This window comes from Dendrobates tinctorius, unplaced genomic scaffold (genome assembly GCF_039654945.1).
Source record: "Dendrobates tinctorius isolate UK_male_01 unplaced genomic scaffold, ASM3965494v1 ptg000383l, whole genome shotgun sequence".
Taxonomy (NCBI): Eukaryota; Metazoa; Chordata; class Amphibia; order Anura; family Dendrobatidae; genus Dendrobates; species Dendrobates tinctorius.
In genome coordinates this window covers 4007702-4026881 of record NW_027362049.1, presented here as the reverse complement: position 1 = coordinate 4026881, position 19180 = coordinate 4007702, and the positions used below count along the sequence as shown (strand labels likewise).

Here is a 19180-nt window from a genome sequence, read left to right as displayed (position 1 = left end):
CCTTGTTGCAATGTCAATAATGAGGCGGTGGTTGGGAAGGTGGAGCAATCGCTGCAGCTTCTGCATACGAACGGAGTGTACAGGCGACCGACGGATGTGCGCGCACAGTCTTCGCACCTTCTGGAGCAGGGCTGTTAACTCCGGATAATTTTTGAGGAAGCACTGCACCACCAGGTTCAAGGTGTGAGCCAAGCAAGGTATGTGGCTGAGTTTTGAAAGGGCTATGGCTGCCACAAAATTACGGCCGTTTTCACTAACTACCTTGCCTGCCTCAAGATGTACACTGCCCAGCCATGACTCAGTTTGTCGCTTCAAGTACTCGGCCAGCACCTCGGCGGTGTGTCTGTCGCCCAAACACATCATCTGCAACACAGCCTGCTGACGCTTTCCACTAGCTGCTCGATAGGGGGACACATCGTGTGCAACAGTGGCAGCTGCAGATGGAGTGCTCGTACGACTGCGCTCTGTGGACGAGCTTTCGCTTCTGGAGGAGGAGGAGGGTCGAACGCCTACAGCCAACTGTTTCCTATACCGTGGGCTAGGCAGCACTGTCCCACCACCGCTGTCCCCTGTGGACCCTGCATCCACCACATTAACCCAGTGCGCAGTGATGGACACGTAACGGCCCTGGCCATGCCGACTGGACCATGCATCAGTTGTAAGGTGCACCTTTCCGCTCACTGACTGCTTGAGTGCATGGACAATGCGGTCTTTCACATGATGGTGGAGGGCTGGGATGGCTTTGCGAGAGAAGAAGTGGCGACTGGGTAGGTCATAGCGTGGTACTGCATAGGCCATGAGTTCGCGGAAAGCTGTGCTTTCCACCAACTGAAAGGGCATCATCTCAAACGAGATTAGTTTGGCAATGTGGGCGTTCAAACCCAGTGTACGCGGATGAGAGACTGAGTACTTTCTTGACCTACTCATAGTGTCTGGGAGGGTGAGCTGGACTTGAGAGCGGCATATGGTGGAAGTAGCGGTGGACAGGGCGGACTGAGAGAGGGTTGATGATGGTGATGGAGTTGGTGTTCTTTCTGATGGCCTAGAATCAGTCTTTCGTTGATATAACAGTGGGATTCCCTGACTGCTGTGGTCTTGCAACGACACCTCAACATTTGCTGCTGTGCTAACCGGTGGGCTTACAGTGGGGGAAACAATGTAGCGTTGCTGACTACCTTCGTTGTGATCAGTTGCACATGTGGCACTTGAGGTTTGGTGTTGTGTCCACGCTTGCAAGTGCATGCTGGTTAAATGTCTAAGCATGCAACTGGTATTCAAATTTTTCAGATTTTTCCCTCGGCTAAAGGTCTTTGCGCACTTCTTACAGATAACCTTGGCCTGATCATGAGGATTTTGGTCAAAAAAGTGCCACACTGCACTCTTCCTACTTTGGCAGACATTTTGCGGCCTAGCACGCTGTGATCTTTTGACCCTCTGGACAACAACTCTTTTGATGTTTGGAACCTGTCTTTGGAGTGCTCCGTGCCTGCCAGATAACAGCTGTTGCGATGTCGATGTCTGCTGGGGATGCTCCTCATCTGAGCTATTGGAAGCAGCACCCTCTTCCCCCAATGGATGCCAATCTGGGTCAACAACTGGGTCATCCAACACCTCCTCTTCTATGTCATGTGCACCTTCCTCTGTGTCACCGTGTATGGTGGTATAGTGTGCGGGAAGGGGCACCTGAGTCTCATCAGGGTCAGAATCTGGCTCTGTACACTGCAAGGACAATGTAGTGCTCTGAGTGAATGTACCAGCAGAATCATCCATCAGCGGCTGTGCATCAGTGCACTCCATGTCAGATTCATCTTGGCCTGGGTAATTCACCATTTCACTTGATAATCCAGGCATGGTATGTGAAAACAGCTCCATGGAGTAATCAGTAGTATGGCCTGCGTCATCCTTCAATCTTGGTTGGGGTGAAGGACACAAGGAAAGGTGTGGTTCATGAACATGAGCCTCCAATGACGACTCAGTGCTTTTACTTTTTACAACTGAAGAAGAGGAGGCGATAGAGCTGGAGGCTGAGTCAGCAATGTAAGACAAAACTTTTTCCTGATGCTCTGGCTTTAAAAGCGGTTTGCCAACTCCTAGAAAACTAAGCGTTCGAGGCCTTATGTAGCCAGATGATGACACAGAGTCAGCACCTCCTGCATTCGGTTCTATTTTGCTCTTGCCACTACCATCAGATCCACCACCAACACCATCATTACCAGCTGCCAACCCCCGCCCAATTCCACGGCCTCTTCCACCAGCCTTCCTCATTTTTGGTAGAAATGTAGACAAAATCCAGCAAACTATATAGTAATGTAAAACAAGGTACAAGGTGTCTATAGGACAGGGGAAATTTTGAATTTCTGCAGACACTTGTGGACACTGGACACTTTTGGATTGTGTGAGGCCCACTGATATCTGAGCGCTATGTGACAGGCTCGATGGCACAGCTGTGACCAAAGTGACTAGAGGATAAGGGAGATTTTGAATCTCTGCACACACTTATGGACACTGGACACTTTTGGATTGTGTGAGGCCCACTGATATCTGAGCGCTATGTGACAGGCTCGATGGCACAGCTGTGACCAAAGTGACTAGAGGATAAGGGAGATTTTGAATCTCTGCACACACTTTTGGACACTGGACACTTTTGGATTGTGTGAGGCCCACTGATATCTGAGCGCTATGTGACAGGCTCGATGGCACAGCTGTGACCAAAGTGACTAGCGGATAAGGGAGATTTTGAATCTCTGCACACACTTTTGGACACTGGATGGACACTTTTGGATTGTGTGAGGCCCACTGATATCTGAGCGCTATGTGACAGGCTCGATGGCACAGCTGTGACCAAAGTGACTAGAGGATAAGGGAGATTTTGAATCTCTGCACACACTTTTGGACACTGGACACTTTTGGATTGTGTGAGGCCCAATGAATATCTGAGCGCTATGTGACAGGCTCGATGGCACAGCTGTGACAAAAGTGACTAGAGGATAAGGGAGATTGGATTGCTTTTAAAAAAGCAGTTTGCGGAGCAGTGGGTAAACAGCAATGCAGGAATGTCAGGAAGCCTTAGAAGGCAGCCCAACAACCAACACCACTGATACACCACTATATAGCCTCCCCTTGCACTGCACACACAGTGACTGGTGTGTTGTGCAGGCCAAATCGCTAGCAGCAGAAGCAGTTTTTTTGTCTTCTTCCCTGCCTAACGCTCTCCCTACAGAATCAGCAGCAACCTCTCCCTATACTAAGATCGGCAGAAGTAAGATGGCGGTCGGCGTGCACGCCCTTTTATACCCCCTGTGACGCCCACCAAAGCAAGCCAATCACTTGCATGCCCTTCTGAAAGATGGTGGTGACCCGTGCCTATGTCATCACGTTGCCCACAGTGTCCGTGGATCCTGATTGGCTGAAAAAGAGCTCAAAACAAACTTTTGAAACGCGACTTTGGCGCGTAAGTCGCCGACCTCGTGGCCGACCTCATCCTAGGGTCGGGTTTCGTTTCATGAAACCCGACTTTGCCAAAAGTCGGCGACTTTTGAATTTTTTCGACCCGTTTCGCTCAACTCTACTTATAACGTCGTAACAAAAAAAAAAAATGTTGGTTCCAAAATTGTGCTGATGTAAAGTAAACATGTGGGAAATGTTACTTATTAAGTTTTTTTGTGCGACATATCTCTGTGATTTAAGGGCATAAAAATTCAAAGTTGGAAAATTTCAGAAATAAACGCAAGTTATATGAATGAAATTTTTACCACTAACACGAAGTACAATATGTCACCAGAAAAAAGTGTCAGAATCACCGGAATCCATGGAAGCGTTCCAGAGTTATTACCTCCTAAAGGGACAGTGGTCAGAATTGTAAAAATTGGCCCGGTCATTAACGTTCAAACCACCCTTGGAGGTAAAGGGGTTAAAGGGATTTTCTAAGATCCGAAACTTTCATTCCTAATGACTTTGTCTGGTATTACAACTGAATCCCTGAGCAGAGCTGCAGTTTTAGGCACAGCCCTTGGACCAGAGTGTTGCTTTTTTATTCTTTAATTACTATTTAATCTTTCTAGGTTTCTAAATTGCTGACTATATTATGTATTTAGATTGCTGTTTGGCTGGTTGTATTGTCTTTATATCTCAGATATATGGAATTCAGGAGTAGTAAAAGAGTCACAAAGAAACACTCAGAGATGCAAGCAAAGTCATATAGAGAGAAATATATTCATGCAGTGGGAGGTTAGATTGAAATAGATGTGGAGACATAGAGACTGGCAGTGTCATTACTGAGATGTCTGCTCAGGAGGTGGAGAGGAGGAAGGGGTCTCATCACTTCTTGGGAGAAAGAACATGTTTAACTGTGATTTATAGCAGAGAGATGAGGCTGAGAACAATGGAGGAGAGGAATATAAAGACAGGCTTAAAATAAACTGTGACCAGAAAAATAAATTGCAGATAGAATAGACTTTCTGCATGTGTTCATTATATCTGTGAAGCCTCATTCACACATCAGTATTTTTTTATCAGTATTTCATTCACCGTTTGTATGCCAAAACCAGGAGTGGCTCCAAAACACAGAAAAGGTGTCACTTTTTCAATGATAGTTTTTTTTTTATCCAAGTTCCACTCCTGGTTTTGACATACAAACACTGATGCAAAATACTGACCAAATACTGATGTGTGAATAAGCCTTTATTGAAAGTGAACTGACTGCCTGTGTCAAGCAAACCCACAGACCCCTCTCACTCTCATGGTTCAGGCCTTGGATATCTTTTCTATGAGCAGCCTATAAGTGTGCAAAAATAATTAGTTTGCATACATTCACCATCGGTCACCGGGATACCGCGACAAAGAGGGGCCAGAAGATTTCAGCATATAGTTGCATAAACTCCTACACTTATTAGAACTGCTTCATCATCCAGTTAAACAGTGCAAGTTCCCTTGCTGTCATGGCAAGGCTTAATCAATTTAGTGTGATCTCTGGAGTTCTCCACCCTAAATTGTCTCAGCTGTTTTGTGTTGGCCACTCCCCTCTGGTATATATGCTGGCCACTGGCAGTTGGTAATTGCCAGTGATAGCGCTACATCCTGGATTCGTGGTAAAGGAGAAAGTTCAGTGTTTGGAGTGGCGGTTGGAGAGTTTTTCTGGCAATTGCTGCGTGGAGTTGATTTGCGTGTTTCTCCTTATCCTTGCACATTTGGTTTCACCATCCTACAACTCCCATTTTCCACTTTGTTGTTTTACATAATAATATAGTTAGCAAGACTGAAAAAAGACATTTGTCCATCCATTTCAGCCTATATTCTATCAGAAAAAAAATCCCCAGATCTGCGTCCTTCTAAAGAACCTAATAACTGTAAGATACAATATTGTTACGCTCCAGGAAGACATCCAGGCCTCTCTTGAACCCTTCGACTGAGTTCGCCATCACCACCTCCTCAGGTAAGGAATTCCAGATTCTCACTGCCCTAACAGTAAAAATCCTCTACTATGTTGGTGGAAAAACCTTTTCTCCTCCAGATGCAGAGAATGCCCCCTTGTGACTGTAATCTTCCTTGGTATAAACAGATCCTCGGAGAGATATTTGTATTGTCTCCTTATATACTTATACATGATTATTAGGTCGCCCCTTAGTCTTTTTTCTACACTAAATAATCCTAATTTTGCTAATCTCTCTGGGTATTGTATTTCCCCCATCCCCTTTATTAATTTTGTTCCCCTCCTTTGTACTCGCTCTAGTTCCATTATATCATTCCTGAGCACCGGTGTCCAAAACTGTACACAGTACTCCATGTGCGGTCCAACCAGGGATTTGTACATGCAGCGTCGGACTGGAGCACCTTGGGCCCACCAGAGAAAATCATTCTTGGGGCCCACTATGTAGCTGCATAGAGTTAAATACCAGACCACCAATTATGCGGTAAAACACGCTAATATCCGGGTATAATATAAGGTAGTACACGTCTTAATTATGTAGCAGGAGTTGGGATAGCCACCTTCATAGAATATAAAGCAGCCCCCTCATATAGTATAATGCAGCATCTTCATAGAATATAATGCAGCCATCTCATAGAATATAATGCTGCCCCCCTCATCCCTCATAGGGTATAATGCTTCCCCCCCTCATAGGGTATAGCGCACCCCCACATAGGGTATAATGCTGCCCCCTCATAGGGTAAAACCCTAGATAGATAGATAGATATGGGATAAATAGATCTATAGATAGATAGAAAGATAGATAAAGATAGATATAGAGGTAGATAGGGGATAAATAGATAGATCTATGGATAGATATAAAGATGATAGATAGATAGATGGATATGGGATAAATAGATCTATAGATAGATAGAAGATAGATAATGGATAGATATATAGAAATAGATAGCTATAGATATAGATAGATAAAAGATAGATATAGAGATAGATAGATAGGTAGATAGATATATAGAAAAAAAGGGAAACAGCACAGTACTTAGCTCGGGTGCACGGCCCCTGGCAGAAAGTCCTATTTTCAGCCACAATTTCAATATTCATTCCAAAAAAAGGAAGCACTCCATGGTAACTTTTTTCAAAGTGGTAGGTGAGTTTTATTCAGCCCACATATCAAGGCAACGTTTCGGCTCAACTGAGCCTTTCTCAAGCAGTGGGTGTTACAAAAAAGTGTCTTTTTATAGACCATATAACAATCTCTCAATTGTCAATCATTTTACAATACAAAAAATTACAATTCAGTGCATACAATTTCTTTCATTATAGTCAATAGGTTCTATATGTGCAAACAGTGCAAAAAGTGCTTTGTGCTCTGTTTAATGGTGTGTTTCCATACTGGTTATCCAATATTTTAGGCTATTAGTGATCATATAATGGTAATATCATTTCTACACCAGTGCTCTACAGACCATATACTGTATGTGTATATTGTGCAGGTTCTCATCAGTGACGCTCTCACTGATTGTTGTCGTTCATTTTCCCTTTTCCTTTGCATTCAGTCCAGACCACCATGTCCTCTTATTCCATTCATATCTCATCCCTGCAAAATATAACATAGACATCTTCGATTTACTGATTTTAGAGGACCCTTCTCATTTTTATTAAAGAAATTGTGATATTACATGGGATTCCATCTGAAATTGTTTCCAACAATTTATTTCCAAATTTTTGAAAGCATTTTGTGCTAGGTTAGGGATTTATCTTTCATTCTTATTCGCCTATCATCCACAGTTTAATTGGTAAACTGAACAAGTGAAACAGAATCTTAAAACATTTCTTAGGTGTTTTGTGCCTGATAATCAAGAGGATTGGGTTTCTTATTTACCTCTAGCTGAGTTTGCCGTGAATAACCTTTGCCATGATGAATCTACTGGCAAGTCCCTGTTCTTCGGGGCATATGGTTTTCATCCACAATTCTGCTCTTTCAATAGGAATCGTTCTTAAAGAGTACCTGAGGAAGAATAGTTTTTTTACATTCGTGTGACAAGGTGTTCTTAATAATTTGAGAATGATGGAGTCCAAATATAATCGTATTACTAATCGGAGATGCTTGGTGGATCGTGACCTGTGTGTTGGTGATTTGGTGTGTTTGTCCTCTAAGAACATTAAGTTGAAGGTTCCTTCTTGGAAACTGGGACTCAGGTTCATTGCCCTTATAAGATAGTTGCCGTTGTTAATCCTGTAGTGTTTCGCCTTGCTTTGCCACTTGCTTGTGTTTTTCACTGATCACTTCTCAAAAAATATATTGCATAATCTGAACCATCTCCACCACCACCTTCCCCAGTGTTTGTTGATGAGAATCTGAAATTCCATAATAGCGAAGATTTTGGATTCTCACTTGGCATGCCGTTCTCTTCAATATTTCGTTCACTAAAGGGAAAAGGGATTAGTGGACGTATATCCCAGTAAATAAGGTGGTGGTTTATTCTACGCGTTTCGAAGAGCAGAGTTACTACTTCTTCAAGAAAGAAGTAACTCTGTACTTTGAAACTCGGAAACCATCCCCTAATCCCTTTTACCTTTGTCTGATCACTTGCTGACCCATGGATCTGCTGCAGCTGACGTTTTACATTACATACCTTCTTAAAAGATTAAACAGGTGAGTTTAATATGAGCGTAAAGCTTTTTGTATCGCTAGAATAAGACCTTATTTTGTGGTGATTTCTCCTACAGCTTCTTGGTTATATTTGTGTTAGGCGTTGGGTTCCTGCAGCGGCACAGCAGGAATCCAGATCCTTGCATTCTGTGGTCTTCCATTCTCCATCGACCGCAGAGGAGCTTGCTCAGCAGCTCTGTCGTTCCCGATGCTCTGCTCAGACCTGCTCTGTGGGTCTGGCTGTTGCTGCCACCTCTGGGCCAGCAATAGCAACGCAGGCTACTCAGCAGCAAGCCACTCCAGAGGCTAAGTCCTTCCGTCGCTCCACTGAGCATGAACACGAGACGATCTCCCATTGGAGATCGGGAGTCACATGCACAGGTCCTGCTCCAGATCTGATTGGTCCATCTTAGGGATCTGGAAGCTTTCGGAAGGTCCCGGCTATAAAAGGTTCATATGGCCGCTCGGCTATGCGCTAGTATAGACTCTAGTTGCTACCTGTGTGAATGATGACAAATGCATGGACTTGCGAATGACTCATTAAGATTCCCCTCCCTCTGATATTACCTGTGTGGATAGGGAACTAGTGATAGAGTCAGCGCCAGTCAGTGGCAAGCTACAGGCCACAGTGCTTATCATCCACTGGGCTAGCATCCGACAGTGTGCCAGCTACCGGGCATTGTCGTACAGTGGCAGTGTCTGTTGCCACGCTGCAGTCAGCAGTACTTATTGGCATCCGCGGTTGCGACGCCGCATGCATGGTAGGTCTAGAGGGACGCTGACCCTGTGTCTTGGGCCCTAGTTCTGTGACCATATACCATGCGTGCATTCTGCTGAGTCCTGTGATGTCAACAGGCTCGGCATTTGTGTTTAACACTTCGGCCTCTGTGAAGCAACAGAGACCGCCGAGCGCACTCCGGGTAACGTTCAACCCTCATGCGTTATACCGCCATATTGTGCGTCTGCCATTACATAGCAGCAGCGTAACCTTCTGCACGGTGGACCCCGGGCGGCGAACTCACTTACTATTAGTTATTATTAATGCATTCCACCATCCCTAACAATTTGGTTCATTGAAACGGTTACGGTCCTGAGGAGAGAATGTGAGCAACAGTGTCTGACACTCATGAGATAAGGTTGGTCCGGTCTTTTCATGTTGCACATCCAGTAAACCTGGTTCTGATGTTCCGATGGTCTCGCTTAGAAGTGAGGGGTACTGTCACAGGGATACCACAACCGAGAGGGGCCAGAAGATCTCAGCATCTGGTTATACAAGCTCCTGCACTTATTAGAACTGCTTCACCATCCTATTAAACAGGTTTTCTTTGTCCTTTCATGGCAAGAGTCAAGCCGTTCAGTTGATCTCCTGGAGCTCTTCATCATGAATTGTCTTAGCTGTTCTGTTGGCTACTCGCCTCTGGTATACATGCTCATCACTGGGACTTGGGAGTTGCCAGTTATAGTTGTACTTTCTCTTTTGGTGTTGAGGAGAAAGATCAGTGTTTGGAGTTAGCGGTTGGAGAGTTTTCTGGAGATTGCTGCTTGGAGTTGGTATGCATGTTTCTCCTTATCCTCTCTCATTTGTTTTCCCCTTCCTATAACTCCCCTGTTTACCATTCTGTTGTTTTGTGAATCTATTTGTATTATAGTAGTTTTTTTTCATCCCTGTCTGTTTACCCCTGTCTATCTGGTTACAGTTTTCTTATACACATTGTTGTGAGTTCATTTTTCCCTTCACCATTGAGGTCTGATGAACTCCCTCCTCTGGTTAAGGAAGGTAGTGAGGCTGATTATCAAACACCTGGGCAGCTAGATGATGACTGGGTGGCTGGAATTGAGGACTGGATATAAGGCTGCCGACGCCCTTCTTCCTGGCTGGTGATTTTCCTGCTGGACCAGTCTGATTCCTGCATCTCCAAGCTAAGTTTTTCTGCTCTGCTTTGCACTCTTCAGTTTTGTTTTTGATTTGCCTTGTTTTTTGGGAGTTCTGCCATCCCGGCCGGGGGTGAGCTGAATTCCATTTTTGTCTCTGATCTGTTGATCTTTTGCTCTGTCTTCAGAATATACCTGAGTGCTGATATAGTCTTTTGAAGCCTAGCGACTTCAGGGCCTGTTTTTCCTATCAGTCGGTTGGCTCATTTTGATAGGGTTTTTGCGGATGGCAGACAGCAGCTTTCCTATCCTGTCCTATGTAGTTAGCTTGGGCCCCATCATTTGCTCAACCTATCTTTCTATCTGTGTTAGTGTTTTCATCTTGTTTCACCGTCATTATATGTTGGGGGCTTCCTATTGCTTTGGGGTCTGCTCTGGGGCAGTTTAGTTTTTCCCCTTTCTGTCTTTAGGCTATATAGTTCTCTGGCTGTGATCGAGGGGTCTAGGGCACCGTAGGAACCCCCCCACGGCTACTGCTAGTTGTTGTGGATAGGTCCAGGGGTCTGCAATCAGATAGCTGCCAACCTCTCTGGTTTTTCTGGACTTAGCTGGTATTTTGTTTTTTCCTCCTTCGGTGACTCATTATAACAACACATCATCCCTTCAAATTCCTTGGTCAGGGATGGGGTCAGATAAAGGTTAAGTTAGGGGAATAGCTAGGTACGAGACCCCGGCGTCTGCACCATCTGGGGTATTCTGGGGGACAGGGAGAGACTAGGACGCCCCAATTTGAGGATCGGGTAGGTGCCCATAGTCCCTTGACGCTACATGACACCATCAATTTAGTCAAGATAAGTTGGTTAAAAATAATTGGAAAGGAGCTGCCTACTAGCTATTTTGGATCATTTCATGGTAAAACATTACTTTTTCTAATAAAGATTTCATACTGTCAATGGTTCTGACAGTATGAACAATAGACGGTAGGTTCACTTTAAATATCTTTGCTAAATGAATTGGGGAATTATGAATGCTAAAATGGATTAAAAAATTGACATTTAGCACCATTATGAAATGAATTAATGAAAAACTTGACACTTCCTGTCTGTAGGACAGGATTTTGGTAGATTGCCAGATTATCCATGCTGAGGATGGGACTCATTTTGCCTTAGGCAAATAATAGACTGGAAGACCCCTAGAGGTTGATAACTACACTGTATCATAGTGGAAACTGCATTATTGTGGAGATTATTGATTTATATTATGAGCAGATGTCTGATGGACAGCCACAGCGCATTCTGCTATAGTAGGTTAATAGAAGCAACCTGCTGCACTGTTTCCTAACCAAGACATTATCTGCCATGGATGATGATTCCCATAGAGGTCAATTACCTCTTCTGTGGGCGCATTCTCGGCCTCACGGCTGTCCGCTTCTCTCTGTAATATGGAAATAAATAGCATACTGCACACCAAATGCACATAGTCTTTCCACGGTTAGAAATCAATAGTACTCTAAGCAGAATTAAACACTTTTTCTATAGTAGATAAATGCAGCTATTTACAAACCCCAGTGTCATTATAGCATCTGTAAATGATATTACACTTACTGAGACCAATTTCTTATGTGTGGGATAATAAGAAGTGACATGGCCACAACGTTGAGATGAAAGAAGGCATTTCTTATGCTGGATAAATGGAAGGGAAATTTTTTGCAACGTTTTCTCACTTTTTGGAACGTTAGTGTTAATAGGACTTGTCACTTGTGCAATTAGTTTGTTAAAAGCTTTTGGTAAGATTATTTGCTTGGCCACATCCTTTGTCTGCAATTAGTGGTCGAGAGACTTAGACCTTCTACAATTGCTATAGAAGCCTTCATACTTTTTTATGAATATGTACTCATACTTATCCCTATTGCCATTGTTTCCCTTCTTTTCAATATTTGCGTACTATGCAGTCTGCTACATAATGTATAGCAAATGTGACCACAAGAGGGAAAATACAGCCCTATCCAAACTACTTTACACTTTTAAGGGGGATGTGCTCATTTGGGGAAATTTCTTTCTTTACTTGCATGTATTGGGGGCTATAAATTTTTGCAGTGGGGCATAATTACAAATGTTGTACCTTTTGGCTTTTATAAGCTCTTTGGGCTTACTTCCCTGCACATTAAACTTTGATGTGGTCCTGTGAATAAATCAGCCGTCTGAAAGGCAGCAAATAGAGTTACAAACTCCTTATCAAAGTGGGCTGATTGATGGCAAGCAGTGCAAACTTTAATAAAACCAAATAGCAAAAATTATTTTTAGCCCCGATTACATTAAAGTAAAGAAAATAAATCACCCTAAGCAATTTTTAATGGTGCAACAGAGATAAGGAAGGAAGCAGCAGATACAGTTAGTGACTTTGTAATGCAAAGTAGGGCCAGAGTTAAGGGGTTAGAGAAGTAGGGGGAACTTTTGCTAATGACTAGTCATTGTAGTTATAAAGATGGAAACCTAGAGGGATCCTCTGTTCTTTTTCTTTTTATCTTATTATGTAATAGTTATGCAGTCATGGCATTGCTTCATTGACAATATTGTAATCTTATGGACTGGCATGGTGGATCAACTGAACACATTTATTGGACAGCTTAATGACAATTGCTGGAATATTACATTAACCTCATTTCTCTCAACTACCTCTGTAGACTTTTTGGACTTGAAATTGTCTGTACAAGGAAATCGCATTGGAATGACGTTGAATCGAAGGCTACGGCCACCAAAACTTACTACATTATTCAAGCTTTCACCTGGCTCATCTACGCAAAGGCATCCCAAAAGGGCAATTCTTATGCCTAAGGAGGAACTGTAGCTCAATGGAGGAATTTCACAAAAATCACGGATGCTTACGAATAGATTTCGGGAATGAGGATATCCGCTTAAGGTTATATCTAGAGATAAGCGACTTTGCCTCTGGGAGGGTCGAGTCGGGTTTCGGACCACCTGACTTTACCAAAAGTCGAGTCGAACGAAATCGGCAGACTATCGGCAAAAGTCGGAGTTCTGACCGAAACCCGACCCCAATGCAAGTCAATGGGGAATAAAAGTTGGCAGTGAGTGGAGGACAGTAAACACACCTACAGTGCCCATTTCAATGGCAACAACATCAATTCTTATTACTTAAGCTTGTCAACCTTAATTTACTTTATAATAGTAATGCATTGAAAACTGGGTATTATTTGGCTAAAGTTGTGGGGGGCACTACAGCCCAGTTAGGGAGGTGGAAAAACTGGCATATGTTGAGCTGTAGGCTGGACGTTCAGCAGCTGCAAATGGAGGAAATGGAGAAGTCGGAGGAAGAGGAGGACAAAGCGAGCCATTTTGCTGGCAACCTATGTGTCATGAGGGGAAGATGGTACAAAATCCTTTGAAACCCAGGCATGGTTCATTTTAATGAAGGTGAGATCACCTACATTTTGGGTCAACAGCCGGGTCCTTCTTTCTGTCAGGATTGATCCAGCAGCTTTGAAGACTCTTTCTGATAGCACACTACCAGCAGGGCAAGCGAGCTCCTGTAAGGCCTATTGTGCTAATTCAGGCCAGGTGTCCAGTTTACTGGCCTAGTAGTCAAAGGGGAATGAACTGTGAGGGAGAACATCGATAGGGGAGGAGAGGTAATTTTGAGCCATAGTTGACAACTGCTGTCTCCTGTCTGTTGCAATCGATTCAGTATTACCAGTCGTGTGAGCGTTACTCGAGAAATCAGCCCACAACATTGTCATGAAACCCCTGTCTCCAATGACACTTCGGCTGTGTGCACCACGAACACCTCTTCCATGTTGCCCAGTACGGCTCGCGGTAGAACCTGCACTGCTGCTGTGTGCTGGGAATGCCTCTAACAAACGGTTTAACAGAGTTGCTTGTTTGTTCACCAATATGAGCTCTATGTTCTCCTGTGGCATGATGTTCTGTAATTTGCCCTTATAGCATGGATCGTCATCCTTCATAATTTTGGCAATGCGGGGGGGGGGGTCCCTTTTTAGGATCCGCAAGAGATAATCACACATGTGGGCCAATGTTCCAGGTGTCAATAATGCACTGCCAGTAGTGGGTGGAGGAGCTCTTTCTGCCAAATCCACATCCCTCCAGTCACGCACAAACCCTGTACCTGACCTTGGCAAGCCAACATTTTCTCTTGCCCCCTGAGAAGCATCCTCCTCCCCAAAATAATCATCCCCATCATCCTCCTCCTCTTCTTCCTCCACCTCGTCCAGGACAGTTCCCTGAGCAGACAATGCCTTACTGTCATCAAGCCTTCCCTCCTCCTCCTCCTCTGCTGCAGACGCCTGATCCTTAATGTGAGTCAAAGTTTGCATGAGCAGATGCATAAGTGGGATGCTCATGCTTATGATGGCATCGTCTGCGCTTACCAGCCGCGTGCATTCCTCAAAACACTGAAGGACTTTACAGAGGTCTTTCAGGTTTGACCACTGCACACCCGACATCTCGATGTCTGCCCTCAAACTGCCTGCCCATGTATCCTCCCACAAATGCATTACAGCCTGCCTCTGTTCGCACAGCCTCTCAACCATGTGCATGGTGGAGTTCCACCTTGTTGTAACGTTTATGATTAGGCGGTGCTTGGGGAGGTGGAGCGATCGCAGCAGCCTCTGCATACGACTGGAGTCTACGGGCGAGCGACCGATGTGCGAGCACAGTCTTCGCACCTTATTCGAGCAGGGCTGGTAACTCTGGATAATTATTTATGAAGCACTACACCACCAGGTTCAAGGTGTGGCTCAAGATGTAGACTGCCCAGCCATGACTCAGTTTCTCGCTGCAAGTAGTCGGCCAGTACCTCCGCGGTGTGTCTGTTGTCGCCCAAAGACACCATCTTTAAAACAGCCTGCTGACGCTTACCGCTAGCTGTTTGACAGTGGGACATCTTGTTTGCAACACTGGCAGCTGCGGATGGAGTGCTTGTGCGACTGTGCTCCGTCGACGAGCTTTCACTTCTGGAGGAGGCGGAGGGTCTAATGCCTACAGCCAACTGTTGCCTATACCGTGGGCTAGGCAGCACTGTCCCACCGTCACTGTCCCCTGTGGACCCTGCATCCACCAAATTCACCCAGTGCGCAGTGATGGATATGTAATGGCCCTGGCCATGCCTACTGGCCCATGCATTTGTTGTGAGGTGCACCTTTCCATTCACTGATTGTTTGAGTGCATGGACAATGTGGCCTTTCACATGCAGGTGGAGGGCAGGGATGGCTTTTCTAGAAAAGAAGTGCCGACTGGGTAGGTCATAGCGTGGGACACCATAGGCCATGAGCTCTTGGAATGCTGCGCTTTCAACCAAACGGAAGGGCATCATCTCTAATGAGATCAGTTTGGCAATGTAGGCATTCAAAGCCAGTGTACACGGATGAGAGGATGAATACTTTCTTGTCCTACTCAGTCTCTGCTAGGGTGAGCTTAACTTGAGAGCTGCATATGGTGGAACTAGCGGTGGACATGGCGGACTGAGAGGGGGTTGGTGATGGTGATCGTGGTGGTGGTGATGGCCTAGATGCAGTCTTTCGCTGTAAAAACATTGTGATTCCCAGACTGCTTTGGCAGGTGGTGTGCTAACCGGTGGGCTTACAGTGGGGGAAGCGATGTAGCATTGCTGGCTACCTTCATGCGGAGCAGGTGCACGTGTGCTACCTGAAGTTTTGTAGTCCGTCCACGCTTGCAAGTGCATGGTGTTTACATGTCTAAGCATGCAACTGGAATCCAAATTTCGGAAATTTTTCCCTCGGCTAAAGGTCCTTCCGCACTTCTTACAGATAACCTTTGCCTCATCAATAGGATTTTGGTCAAAAAGTGCCACACTGCACTCTTCCTACTATGGTAAAAATTTTCAGGGCTTGCATGCTGTGCTAATTTGACTATCTGGCCAAGCTGTCCTGCAACTTTTTGCTTTTTTTAACATGTATTTAGACTGCTAGATAACCGCAGCTGTGATGTCGATGCCTGCTGCGGATCCTCCTCCTCTTCTGAGCTATTGCCAGCGGCACCCTCTTCGCCCAATGGATGCCAATCCGGGTCAACAACTGGGTCATCCATCACCTCCTCTTCAAGTTCATGTGCACATTCCTCTGTGTCACCGTGTAAGGTGGTATAGTATGCGGGAAGGGGCACCTGAGTTTCATCAGGGTCAGATTCTGGCTCAGTAGACTGTGAGGGCAATGCAGTGCTCTGGGTGAATGTACCAGCAGAATCTTATAGCAGTGGCTGTGCATCAGTGCACTCCATGTCATATTCATCTTGGACTGGGGAATTCAGGATTTCACTTGATAACGTAGGCATGGTATGTGAAAAGAGTTCCAGGGAGTAATCTGAAGTGTGGCCTGCCGCATCCTTCACGTTTTTGAAACTTCAGAAGAGGAGGCGATAGAGCTGGAGGCTGTTTCGGTGATGTAAGCCAAAACCTGTTCCTGATGCTCCGGCTTTAAAAGCGTTTTACCTACTCCCAGTAAAGGGAGCTTTCCAGGCCTTCTGGAGCCAAACTATGATGCAGGCTCAACACTTCCTGCCTTAGGTTCTATTGTGCTTTTGGCACTACCAGCAGATGCACCACCATCAGTACCAGCTGGCCCCCCGCCCACGTCCGCGGCTTCTTCCACCATACTTCCTCATGTTTGGGAAAATGTACCAAAAATACCACCAGATATATGGTACTGTATGAGGAGCGTACAGCTGTATACGGTGTAGGGGAAAATTTAAATCTCCGTATATATTTCCAGAGTCACACACAGATAGTCAGCATGTATTTGTCCGTGATACCAGCCAGTACACGGTAGTGAGTGAGGAGCATACAAGCATACAGCTCTATACGGTGTGGGAAAAAATGAACGGTCGGTAACTGTGCAGAAAAAAAGAATAAAAGTATTAGTGCAGTGTACACACAGCAATACAGCTCTCAGGCAGCCTAATAACCAGCGCTGCTGCACACAAGAAAATCCTCCCCTGTCATTGCACAGTAACTGTACAGCACAATTGCTATCAACACAAGCACATAAGAACTTCTTAGATCTTCTTTACAGCCCTAGCTTTCTCCCTACTGATAAACAGCAACCTCTCCCTACTGTTAAGATCGGCAGAAGTAAAATGGAGGTTGGCGGTCAGGGCTTATATAGACACCATGACGCTCCCCCAAAGCAAGCCAATCACTGCAATGCCCTTCTCTACGATGGTGGTGGACGCTGCACATGACATCTCATTGCCCACAGTGTACGTCCTTGCTCATTGGCTGAAAAAAAAGTGGCTGCAAGCATTCTGGGAAATCCGACTTTGGCGCTCATTTTGCCGACCGCATGGCCAACTTCACGCTATGGTCGGGTTTCGGTTGGCCAAACCCGACTTTGGCATAAGTCGGTGACTTATGAATCTGGCTGACCTGTTTTGCTCAACTCTAGTTATATCATTATCTAGATCATTTGAACATTCTCGTGACTGTGACTGGCAGTAACTACTGATGCCACGGGTTAGACAACCACTACGTACAGTAAACATGATCACCCAGTACAACAATCAGTGGAGAGATGTGTATTACATTCTGGAGAGAAATTGGGGAATCCTGTATAGTGAGACGAGACTGTGACCCTTTATCTCAGAGAATCCAAAAATAATAGCGAAGAGGGCAAGAAACCTCAAAGACCATCTAATGCATAGTCATTATAGAGGAGAAAAATGCTAATTGAGGACAGGTAACCCCATGATTGGTTCATTTCCATGTGGTGGTTCTAGTATTTGTCAATTTATGATTTCTGACGTTTGTATCTCCCTTCCTTACCTGCCCACCCAGGTGCGATCACAGGCATACTTTAATTGCCATTCTCGCAATATTATTCACGCCTTGATTTGTGGATGTGATAAGGTGTATGTGGGACAAACCACACAGGAAATGTGACAGAGTCCAACAGCATCTGTCAAATATCAACACAGCAAGGAATGACAAAAGTAAAGGTAAGCAATTAAGCTCAGTAGATTCACACTTCCTTGACCATCATAATGGTCTTAGTAGGGAACTTCGGGTTATGGGTCTTTTAGCATTTGCATCAAACATAAGAGGGGGGATTTCTAATGAGCTATTGTTACAGGAAGCCAAATGGATATATAATCTAAATAGTTTGGCTCCTGGGGGCTTAAATGAGGTATTGCATTACACAGGATTTTATAAATAGATTTTGAAACTTTTTTCAACAGGGTGTTGCATTTTTCCTTTTTTTGCTCTGTATTTACTTTTCTTCTGTGTTTTCACAGGACACTTTGCAATTATGGTTTTCTCACATGGATACTTGGCACTACTGCACCTTATTGGATCATCATGCACTTTTTGTCTCTGAATATACTTTTTTCTTATGCTGTCGGCACAATGTGTGCATTAATGATTTGATGCATATGCACTTAGCAATTTCATACTCGGATATTTATATCATGGTACATATATTATTGTGTTTCACTAAAACTGACACTTTAGGGATTTCTCACTCCCCAATTCGCCTTCCCTCTTCATACCTTAGGCTATGTGCACACGCTGTGGATTCTGCTGCGGATTTGGCCTCTGCGGATCCGCAGCAGTTCTGCAGACAGTGTACAGTACAATGTAAGTCTGTGATTTACAATCCGCAATGCACATGCTGCGGTTTTTCAACTGCGGAAAAGCTGCGGTTTTGAATCCGCAGAAAGAATTGACATGTCAAACCGCAGCGTATTTTGCTGCGGTTTGCCACCTATTCCACTGTCCAAGTGTCAAACCGCAGGCGAAAACCGCAGGCCAATCCGCAGGTCATTTTAGCTGCGGTTTTACCTGCGGATCCGCAGATGTGAATCCGCAGCGTGTGCACCTAGCCTTATTCTTTCTGCATATAGATCCCTCTATCGGTTTAATCGAATAATGATAAATTGATAGGACATTATTGCTCCAACTCTGGGGCTTACTATCATCAATCGTAATCTATATTGCGTACCTATTGTTCCATCATTAGATACTGAATGCATGCACATTTTCATTACTATAAAAAATATATATTTTTTCTGAGATGAGATCCGGCCCGGTTGCATATATATATATATATATATATATATATATATGCATTTACACCTATAATCCATAACTGTGGACTTTAATGGCCTGGCAGGCCTATATGCACTCTTGCGCATGCACTTTATTTAGGTTCCACTTGATGTTGTATATGTGTTTGTTTATCTGGG

General features: G+C 44.6%; 1 long non-coding RNA gene across 1 annotated transcript in view; it reads left to right on the top strand.

The window, feature by feature from the left end:
- The first annotated feature begins 5070 nt into the window (after positions 1–5070).
- The window catches only part of LOC141075971 (uncharacterized), a 41847-nt gene continuing 27737 nt past the window's right edge, over positions 5071–19180 (top strand). The window contains exon 1 of the long non-coding RNA XR_012227381.1: positions 5071–5431. This is a non-coding gene — a long non-coding RNA (uncharacterized lncRNA). The remainder of the gene's footprint in view (positions 5432–19180) is intronic.